The sequence below is a fragment of the Antechinus flavipes genome, chromosome 3 (assembly GCF_016432865.1).
Source record: "Antechinus flavipes isolate AdamAnt ecotype Samford, QLD, Australia chromosome 3, AdamAnt_v2, whole genome shotgun sequence".
Lineage (NCBI taxonomy): Eukaryota > Metazoa > Chordata > Mammalia > Dasyuromorphia > Dasyuridae > Antechinus > Antechinus flavipes.
This window is the reverse complement of record NC_067400.1, coordinates 490,847,749-490,860,117: the sequence shown is the minus strand read 5'-3', so window position 1 is coordinate 490,860,117 and position 12,369 is coordinate 490,847,749.

The following is a 12,369-nucleotide window of genomic DNA, read 5'->3' as shown; positions in this document are numbered from 1 at the left end:
TAACTAAATGGGAAAGAAATACAAAAGCTAATTGAAAAAAACCACACATTAAAAACTAGAATGAGGAAATGAGGGCCAATGATGACATAAGGCAGCAAGAATCAGTGAAACAAATTAGAAAGAATGAAAAAATGGAAGAAAATGTGAAATAGCTAATTGGAAAAAAAACAACTGACCTGGAAAATAGATCCAGAAGAGATAATTTAATTATTGACCTACCTGAAGGCCATGACAATTAAAAAAAAAAAAAGAGAGAGAGAGAGAGCTGGAGAGCATTCTTCAAGAAATCATTAAGGAAAATTGTCCTGGTAATCTAGAAATAGAGAGGGAAATACTCATTGAAATAATCCATTGATCCCCCTCAAAAAGAGATCTCACAAGGAAAACCACAAGGAAAGATATACTGCAGGCTGTCAGACAAAAACAATTCAAATATCAAGGAGTAACAGTCAGGATTAACTAGGATCTGGCAGTTACTACACTAAAGGATCAGAGGCCCTGGAAAACCATATTGCAGAAGATAAATGACTTAGGGATATAACCAAGAATTAAGTACCCAGCTAGACTCAGCATCATGTTTCAGGGGAGGCAATGGATCATCAATGAAGTAAGAGACTTACAATCATTTTTTATTGGGAAAAACAAAACAAAACAAAACAAAAAATAGAACTAAACTAAAGTTTGATCTATAAATGGCAGGATTCAAGAGAAGCATAGAAAGGTATACTGGAGGAAAAGATATATTATTTAAGGGTTAGATTATTTGTATTTCTAGATGAGAAAATGATATCTGTAACTATTGAAAACTGTGTCTGTCACTGGGGCAGATAGAAGAAGGCATCACAGGGACTGATGATGGTGATGATGAATGGACTCTGAAGTGATAATATCAAAGAAAAAAACTATTAAGGAATACAAAAAGGTCTGTACTGGAAGAAGAGGAAAGGGAATGTTTAATGGGACAAATTAGATCACATGAGGAAGTGCAAAGGACCTATTACAATTGAGGAAAATAGGGAAAGGGGATGACTATAATATGAAGCTTGATCTTACCAGTTTAGGCTCTAAAAGAGAATAACTTAATCATTAATTAGGTAGAAATTTATCTAATCCTATAAATAAGCAGGAGAAGAAAAAAGAGCGGGGTAGAACAGAGAATAGAAACACAAGGGAAAAAAAGGAAGAGAAGGGGGGAAGGATTGATAGAAGATAAGGTAAGTGGCTGGAGTGGGTTAAAAAAGTACAACTAAGAGAAGGAGAAGGGAAGCTAGGAGATAAGATAATGGGTAGGATGGGTAAAAAAAAAAATAACATTGCTAAGGACTGAGTGGAAAAAGAGAACACAAATATATATATCCTAAAGGATAATACCATAAACAAATTAGGAGAGCAAGGTATAATTTACCTATCAGATCTTTGGAGAACTGAGGAATTTATGATCAAAGAAGAACTAGAGAACATTATGAAAGGCAAAATGTACAACTTTGATTACATTAAATTTAAATTTAAGTTTTTCTGGGACATTGATACATTGTTGATGGAACTGTGAATGCACCCAACCATTCTGGAGAGCAATTTGGAACTATGCTCAAAATGTGCATACCCTTGGATCCAGCAGTGCTACTACTAGGCTCATATCTCAACAAGATCTTAAAGGAGGGAAAGGGACCCACATGTGCAAAAATGTTTGTGGCAGTCCTTTTTATAGTGGCAAAAACTGGAAACTGAATGGATGCCCATCAATTGGAGAGTGGCTGAATAAATAGTGGTATATGAATGTTATGGAATATTATTGTTCTATAAGAAACAACCAGCAGAATGATTTCAGAAAGGCCTGGAGAGACTTATATGAACTGATGCTAAGTGAAATGAGCAGAACCAGAAGATTATACATGGCAACAAGACTATATAACTATCAATTCTGATGGACATGGCTCTCTTCAACAATGAAATGATTCAAACCAGTTCCACTTGTTCAATGATGAAGAGAACCAACTACACCCAGAGAGAGAACTGTGGGAACTGAGTGTGGATCACAACATAGCATTTTTACTCTTTCTGTTGTTGTTTGCTTGCATTTTGTTTTCTTTCCAGGTTTTTTTTTTCCTTCCTTCTTGATCTGATTTTTCTTGTGCAGCGAAATAACTCTATAAATATGTATACATGTATTGGACTTAACATATATTTTAACATATTTAATGTTCATCTAGAGGAAGGAGTGGGGGGAAGGAGGGAAAAATTTCCCTTCCCTTGCAGAAGATTTTGCAAGGGCCAGTGTTGAAAAATTGCACATGCATATGCTTTAAATAAAAAGCTTTAAGAGAGAGAGAGAGAAAGAAAGAAAAAGAGAGAGACAGAGAGAGAGAGAGAGAGAGTTTTTACATAAAATCAACAGAAACAAGGGTAATACAAAGGTAGAGGAAAAAAATCTTTGCAGCCAGTGTTTATGATAAAGATCTCATGTCTAAAACATATAAAGAACTGTGTCAAATTTACAATACAAGTCATTCCCCAATTGAAATATGGTAAAAATATATAAACAGTTTTCAGATGAAGATACTAAAGCCATCTATAGTCATATGAAAAATGCTCTAAATACCTATTGACTAGAGAAATTAAAGTTAAAACAGCTTTGAGGTACCACCTCAAATATAATAACAAATTATCTTTGTACCTCAAGCATAATAAATAACAAAAGTCAGAGGGGATGTGGAAAAACTGAGACACTAATACATTGCTGGTGGAATTGTGAAATGATCTAATTATTCTGGAGAACAATCTGTTATTATGCCCAAAGGGCTATAAAATTCTGTATGCCCTTTGTTCCAGCAGTGCCATTACAGGGCCTGTATCCCAAGGAAATCATAAAGAAGAGAAAAGGACCAGGACCGACATGCAAAAATATTTGTAGTAGCTCTTTTTATGGTAACAAAGAAAAATGAGTAGATGTCCATCAATTGGGGAATGGCTGGATAAGTTGTGATATGTGATGGTCATGAAATATTATTGTTCTGTAAAAAATAATGAACAAGCTGATTTAAGGAAGGTTTGGAAAGATTTACATAAATTTATAATGATAGGAACAAGCAGTACCAGGAATGCATTGTACAAAAGTACAGCAAGAATATGTGGTGATCAATTATGAAAGACTTGGTTCGTCTCAGTAATTCAATGATCCAAAGCAATCCCAGTAAGCTGGATAGAAAATGCCATCTGAATCCAGAAAAAGAACTATGGAGATGAAATATAAGTTAACAAATTCTATGTTCACTTCTTTTTGCTATTTTTATTTTCTTACCTATGGTTTTTCCCTTTTGCTCTGATTTTTCATTCCTAAAATGATTCATAAAGTAATATGTATTAAAAATAAAAAAGTAAAGAAGTTGTATGCCATTCCTTATAATAACCCTTAAAATATTTGAATATAACTATAATACTACAAAACCTCTCTCTAAGCTCTCAAACTGTATTCACTTTTTTGCAGTTCTTCCACCACCATTCTTTCCTTTATTCTTATTCCTCCTATAATTTATAGCCCTGAATTATATGGCAAAAACTGTGCAGTTGAAAAATCTCCCTTGTTCATCCTGACATTTTTCCCCAGACAGAGATACTGAAATTTACATAAATTTTTGGCAGCATCATCATGATGCTAATTGATTTACATTCTTTTTTCATATTAACCATTTATCATATTGAATTTCTCCATTATTATATTGTGTGGCTATCTTTTGGATCACTAAGAAATGTATCAGTATTTTATAGGGACTGATTTATTCTTACATTCAACCCCTATTGCAATCTATCTAGATATTTTAATATGCTAATTATTTCATTCATTGTAATGGCCATTTCTCCAAAAGTCTTATGCCACCCCAAAATTCTTACTTCTATTAATATCATCCTTATAAAGGTTGAAAAATAGAGGGTTGATAACATGAACCTTCTAAGGTGATATCGATCATACACTGTGAATCAGCTCAGTAAACTACCTCCCAATCCACCTAATTATAATATCATGAAACTGTTATTATCCTTTGTCTATTCATATACCATTAAACAATATCCAAGTGCCCTAGCAAAAATAAGAAATATTAAATTCTTGGTATTCTTCTGATCTATAAGCTCAGTAGGTTTGTGATAGGGACTAAATTTGTGATTAAAAAATTATAGGAAATTCTGGAATGAGCTAAATCTTTGTATCAATAGTTGGTTTCACCATCCCTGCAAAGGACAGCTTTTGAAAGCTAAATAAAACATTGAGAATTCATATGACTTGCATAGTGTCACACAGTCATTAAGAGCAAGATATAGAACTTGGACTCAAATTTTCCTAGCTACAGTATATCATAAAATATTAATAAAAATAATAAGATTTTAATAAAAACAACTAATAATAATCATATTGATAATAGCGAACAAGTTATAGTGCTTTAAGTTATACAAAGGAGTTTTTATATATTAACTCATTCAATTCTCACAAAACTCTGCTAGAGAGGTGCCATTATTATCCCTATTTTCTAAATCCTTAAAGAGATTAAAGGATTGGTGTAGGTCACACTGCAGATAAATGTCTAAGGCAATATTAAAACAACTCTTTCTTATTCCAAATGACATTATGCACTATATTATTATGTCCAGTGCATGTCTGAAGTGCTTATACAATTCCTCCTTATATATTCCACCATAAAAAATCTTTATGGGAACTGACCTCAATTCAAAGACTAAAAGTTTTAAGTATATACTTCTTTTATACTACCACCCATAAATTAGAATATTAAGCTACTCTTGGCACTTCTATCTTCTATTATTCCTCAGTAGTTATCAACCCTGGTTTGAAAATGGGATATAGATTACAGGTTTTTCTGGTGATTTGAATTGATTTAAAGAAGCTAAGTATACTATTACAATATCCTCTAGATTCAGGGTTTCAATTTCCTCTCAAACATGTAAAACTCATTCTTATTTAGGAAACTGTATGCACCTTTCCAGAGCAGTAAACTAGTGCAGATATGTAGCATCATATAAAATTCTCTCAGATAGTAAGGAGTCATAAGGGTATTACATTTTCTTCAACAGTATTCTAAATATAAATCAATCTCCTCAGTAATTATTATCATTTTTTTTCAGTTTAAACTAGGGTTTTTCTTGATCTTCCTTTTCACTAAAGTTTAAAAATTACTCTTTTATCTGATTCTTGTTGTAAGGATTACTTCTATTCTTTAAACATGCTACTGGTGAGCTTTTTGTGCAGCCACTGTGATCGCTTTACACAATTCCTCCTTTTCTTTCTTATCACAATCCAGTATGAATTGGTCATCAGAAAATCATTCTTCAGCATATCTCATCCTTGAATTTAATTCCCATTTACTTTTCCAGTGTGCTTATCATTGCATTATCACACCACTTATCATTCTTCTTAACACTTTGAACCATATTCTCCTACAGACTAGGATACATGTCAGAAAATCCCAGGTATTATCTTAAACTATTATAAAAGTTGAATCATGCTTTGATAATTGGATTCTAGATTGACCTGATTTAAGCCCCAGTTGGATAACCTCCATCAATATCCTGACCTTAATGAGAAAAAAAAAAAAAGAATTATAGACAGAATAATACGTTAAGTCCTATCTAGGTAGAAACATGATATTAATGTGGCCTTTTAATTAGGCTAAAGATTTTTATATGAATCAGCATTGATTTTTATATCTATCCAATTTGTTAATGATATAGCATGACTTACATGTTTATAAATAACTATGAAATAACCTCTCCAAAATACGGGTGAGGTTACTGAATTTAATTCTATAGCCCCATTTAAGAAGGAACACATTAAATTTGCCTCATTTCCCAATTCAAAGTAATACTTAATTGGACTGGCCAAGTATATGACAGCCAAATTCCCAAGCAGCTATTGTTAGGCATGCTAAATCTGGAGTGCAACTGGAAAAAAAAAAAAAAAAGATTTAAAGTTACACTACAATGAAACTGAAGGTGATTTGGAATAGCCATGTCTTGGCAACAATGAGGAAACAGTGACATGTGGCCTAGAATGAATGGGCAAATCAGAGAAGGAATGGCCTCTCTCTGTCAAAGACATGAGTCATATTTTGGAGCAAAATGGGTAAAAAAAAGATGCTGGGTTTCACTTAATCCAGGATACATTCTTCATAGTTGAACATGTTCTTTCTATTTTCATTCCGTAGATTTATTTCATGTGTGAGAATAAAAATATGACATTACCTAGTGTACAATAGAATGATGATATACAAATACTCTTTATATCTTAGGTAACCTGTCTTAATACAGAGACAGAAACCAGAAGTTAGTTTGGCAGCAAAGATAAATAAATGAAAGCCTTTCCAAGAACTGGCTAGTACAGAAAAGTCAATATGATACAGTAGAAAAGCCATGGATTTAAGTATTTAAGGACCTTAGTTCAAAACCCAACTTTTTGTCTTTATGACCCTGGAAAAGTTATTTTATCTCTTTTGACCCATAATGTAAGGGATTTGAATTAGATGACATCTGAGGTCTTGGTCCAGCTATATATCATTGATTCTATCATTACAATGTAAATTATCAATCAATAAATATTTATTAAATGCTTATTATGCACCAGACACTAGGGTAAATATTCATTAACATGAGACTGAAACAAACAAAAAAAGTTAATGAGAGGCCCATTAATTATTACAGATAATACAAAAGAATAGACCTGAGTGAAATAGGTGGCAAAATTAGAAGAGCAAAAATAGTTAATGGAGAATTAAACAATAGCAAAATGAGTGAAAGGATAATAACACCTTTAGTGGCTCTAATTAATTCAAACCATCAGATTCATATGGTATGCATACCATAAAACTGAAAGAACATACATATATGATGGTTGACATTCTTTATGAACTTGGAAAAATCAAAAAGAATAGTACATTATTATTAAGCTGAAGATTAGAACATGCTAAAATTTTGAAAATATAGTAAAAAGCATATTATTCATGCTAGATGATATCAAGCTTGACTTTACTTTCTATGAAAATTATAAAATACATTAAGTGAACAGTTTAGGAATCTTCACAAAGGGAAATAGTCATCAATAAAGAATAGTGTGATTGTGCTAGACAGATCATTCCAGCCTAAAATTATTTCATTTTCTACATTTTTACAAAAATATGAATGAAATGCCCATCAGATAGCATTTATTAAGAACTAATAATATGTTAGAAACTGTACTGGTCTCAGAATTGGAGGAGCATAGGCTATATAATTTTCAGAAAATTACAATGCTCCTTTTTTTTTGACCCCAAACTTACAATGAAAGGAAAGACCCATTTTTACAATAACAATTTACTGGTGCTATTATATGGGAGTGAGATATATAGCACCAAAGTCTCTGAAATAGTAAAGATACCAATCACTATCATGAAAAATAGAGAGCTTCATGATAGATGTGACTAGGCTACAGCATGTAAAAAAAGAGAAACTCCAAAGAAGAATAACCATAAATGTTTTCAACAAGGAAATGTGTGATAAGCAGATATGATGGACTGGTCATGTGGTAAAAAGAATACATGACAGGTGGTCAGCTAGGGTATTACTAAAAATTCATGAAGGCTTTCAGCACATGGGTAGTGGGTTGAAACCAGCTCAAAATAACTCAAGAGAGACAATTGTTTAATTTCAGTGTGAACATTTTTGCCTTGCAAATAGGCAAAAGTTATAAATAACATTTCTTGCTATTTTTCTAATTATCTAAACTTAAGAATGTGAAGAAAATATTAATTCAGATTAGCCACAACAGTATGCCATGTGTATATATATATATATATGGATATAAACCTATGAATGTGTATATTTGTGTTGTTTATGTACACATTTGTGGAGAGAGACAGAGATAGAGAGACAGAGACAGAGATAGAGAGACAGATACAGAGACAGAGATAGAGAGAGAAAGAAGACTGTTTCACTTTTACCAGTACATTACTAATATATAATGAACTTTTGAAATAATATCGATAAGGATCACTCAAAATTCTATCTCGGGCCCTCTTCTCTTCTTCCTTTCTTCTATTTCATCTAGTTATCTCATCAGCTCCCTCAGATTTAGTTGCCAGGTCTATATGACAATTTTGAAATCTAATGCCCTAATAAGTCTGCCGACCTTCCATAGTCTATCTCTGGTTGTCTTAAAAACATTTAAAACTAAATGTCCAGTAGATATCTTAAACTCAATATGCCAGAACAGAACTCTTTATCTTTTTTCCTCAATCAGCTCCCCCTCCTGCCTTTTTATGTAGAGTACAACACCTTCCTCCTAATCCCTCAGGCTCACAAACTAAAAGATGTCATTATCTCCTTACTATCTCTCTAATTCCTCCCAACAATTTTTATTCAATCTGTGGCCCACTTTTGCAGATTTCCAATATCCAAGATATCCCCTCTTCTCCTCTGACACTTAAATCACTCAAGTTCAGGGCTTCATTGCCTCATTCCTAGACTATTGCAAAAGATAAGTGATGGGTCTTATTGCCCAAAGTTTCTTCCCACTCCAATCAATACTCTATTCAGGTGATTTCCTTGATGTCACATCCATCCAGTACTCAAGAAAGTCTAGTGACTAAGGCCTCCAGGATCAAATGAAAAATCTTTTTTCCCCCTCACTAAAAGTCCTTCATATCATTCATAATCTATTCCCTGCCTCCATCTCCAAGCTCTAGGATTTTTTTTTTTTTGGATATTCCCCAATCCTTTAAAACTTTCCCTACTCATCACTACCTATTGAATTCCTTTACTTCCTTTTTAACTCCTAACTAAAGTTGTATCTTTTACAGGAAGCTTATCCTCATCCTCCTTATTTTCAGTGCTTTTATTCTCAACAATATCCTTTTTATCCTATATACAACTTATGCATACATATGCTTTCCCTTTGTGAGTTCCTTAAAGGCAGGTCTTCCCTTTTACCTCTTTTTGTATTGTGGTCTACTGCCTGGCATATAGTAGATGCTAAAAAGCACTTGACTGACCAAGTTGCCAAAATCATATAAGATTGACAATCATAGATTGCAATCTTCATTATAGCTAATATGTTGGATGATGCTATAGCATTTGGATCCAGATAGATTAGGTCACTAGGACAACTCTAATAAGGTAAACTTTAATAGAAACAAATATAAAGTATTTTATTGTTAATTCCAAAGATTAAAAAAAATCTTGCACAATGACAAGATAGCAGAAAAAAAAAACCTGAGAATTTTCATAAAAGTTATGGATGGTTTATTTGAGTCATTATTGCAATATAGCAGCCAAATATCATAGTATATATTAATACAGGTCTAATGTCTCATTTTGAAAAGATAATGATTCTAATGAACTCTATATTGGTCAGATGACATTTGGAACACTTTATTCAGTTCAGAGGATCACATTTTAATGACTTTGATTAGAAGAGGATGAACAGTTGGATAAAAGTCTTGCTATCAGGTCATAAGTTGATTGCAGGAAGAATTGGAGTATTTCATTGGAGAATAAATGACAATATTACAGGATAGTTTTCTTCCTGTATTTGAAAGTTTGCCAGAGGATGATTTCAGAAAGTCATGTAGAGACTTACATGAATTCATGCTAAGTGAAGTGAGTAGAATCAGAAGAACATGGTACGCAGCAACAGCAAGATTATATGATGATCAGCTGTAATGGAGTTGGTTGTTTGAAAAAAAAAAATGGAGTAATTCAGTCCATTTCCAAAAGACTTATGATGGAGAAAACCATCTGCATCTAGAGAGAGGACTATGGGGATTAAATGTAGAGCTCAACATAGTACTATTATTTTTTTATTTTCATTATTTTATTATTTTTATTATTGTTGTTTGCTTACTTTTTTCTTCCTCTTTTTACCCGCTTTCTTATATTTTTCTTGCTTAGTCTGATAAGTGTGGAAATATGTTTAGAAGAATTGAGGAGAAAAATTGAGAACACAAGGTTTTGTAAGGGTGAATGTTGAAAACTATCTTTGCATGTATTTTGAAAATAAAAAAGCTATTATAAAAACAATAACAACAACAATAAAGTTTTCCAGATTTAAAAAAAGGCATTAAATAGCCTTATTCTATTAACCTCAAAGGACAGAACAATATGCAACTGAGTAAAAGTAGTGGAAAGGAAGATTAAAGTTTAATGTGAGGAAAATCTTTCAAATAAAATGTGGTCTTTTTAGAGGATGTAGCAGATTTCCCCTACCAGAATCATTTAAGCCAAGATTAGAAAACAATTTGTCATTTATACTGTAGAAGAAATTCTTGCACAGGTTCAAATCCCATTGCTAGCATTAATTAGGTGTGTGACAATGGGGAATTTTAATAATCTCTATATGAGGGCTGTAATGTTTGGACTAACTTTCTGGAGGACCTTGAAATCAGCCTGAATCCTTGGTCTTTAGGTGGAAAACTGATGAAGGAAGGAGAGCCACCATGAGGGTCAAAAATAGAATGTCCCCTTTTCAGTCCTTCTCAGATCTTAAATATTTTAGTACAATTACATCATTACAGTATACTGAATATGTATTAACTAGAGAAACATTACATCACCATGCTAAGTACTAAATATATATGTGAAGTAGAGAACCATCATCTCATCAATTCCAATGAGTTAACACCTTGTTTTAAGTATTCTTCTCCAGAATTCCAGCCCTCTACAGAGAATTAAGGAAAGAGATGCCTGGGTCTTATGTAATGAAGATTTGAGTTCAAACCCAGCACCACTCTGTTACTTTAGTCAAATCACTAAATGTCTGCTTCAGTTCTTTCCACTGTAAAATGGAGATATTAATAGCGCTTACCTCCAGGGGTTTTTATGAGGATAAAAGGAAATAATATCTGTAATGTGCTTAACCTAGTTCCTGGCACATAAATAACATAACATGAATATTAGGTATTATTATTAATTTCTTTCTAGGTCCTAGTTTTTTCTTCTGTAAAATGTGTATAATTACAGCACCCACAGAGTAGTTGTTAAGGATCAAATAAGTTAATATATTTTAAGTGATTTGCAGATCTTAAAATGCACTATTAATGTGAGCTACTATTATTATAAAATATTATTATACTTCAATAATGTAGGTTTTGAAGTTAGATGGGACTTTTACAATATACCAATGATTATATATTGGCATATCTTGAAGGTTTCTTTCAATTTTATATACCATGATCCCATGACTATGTAGTTTAGTACATTACCAAAATTCTTTCTAGCTCTAAATCCTAACATCCTATCATTATTTTGTCTTGCCTCTGAATTTTCACAGTCTCTGAGGTTTAAAAATTAAGGTCATGTGTTATTTGAACAAGTCATGGTAAATTTCTATCTAAAGCAAGGTCAATCTATTGCTTCTCATGACATTTCATTCATTCCCTTAAAAAAAAAAAAAGGTTTATTTCAGTAGTTGCTCAGGTAATGAGATATGAAATAAGAGGAAAGTTTTCTTATTGAACTGAAACTTGGATAAAAAGCAGTCAATTAGAGCTAGTGTAAATGAAACTACCAAGCTTAGGGTAAAGTTCCTAATGAGGTACATTTGGGATAAGTGTTGAGTCTCTGACATTTTATTATATATATTGATGGTGTGAATAGTTGTACTGAAAGTAAGGTTTTTACATTTACAAATGATATTAAATTGGCAGGAAAAGAAGATAATGAGAAAAAAATGCAGTTAAGATAGAAAAAAGCTTAGATTATTTAATATTTACAATAAAGTACTTTAAAAAGCAAATAAATGAAGTTGAGGAGAATGTAACAAGGAAAAAAAAAGTATTTTAAAATAAAGCTGCAGGATGCCAAATACACACACACATAAACACACACACACACACACACACAAGGAGACAGAGAGAGAGAGATTAAAAATCCATTGTGGGAAAATCCTAAAGTCCTTTACTAAAAATAGAAAGCCAGAAATTTTATAATATTATAAATAGATAATAATATGAATTGAGAATTATGACAGTCATTGATTTAGACAATTTCCATTTTACTTCTGTTATGTTCATGGAATTTATCCATTCAGAACTTCTGATTATCAAAATTTGATATTTTAATACTTCCCCCCAAAAAACTCTTTGAAATTGGTACACCTCATATAAAATATGATTCATGTGAGACTGTGCCTGGATTTCCCTTCCCAGAGGGAATAATCATTTCCACATGAGATTTATATTATTTTTACCACTGTAACCAGTCTCTTTTCTTTGTGAAAAGTTTATATTGAATATGTTTATTCATTTTACTACTTAGTAAAGGATTGAATTGTCATTAACTTCCATAAGTCTCCAAAACTTTTTATTTTTTAAATACACATTTTTAAGAAATCATATT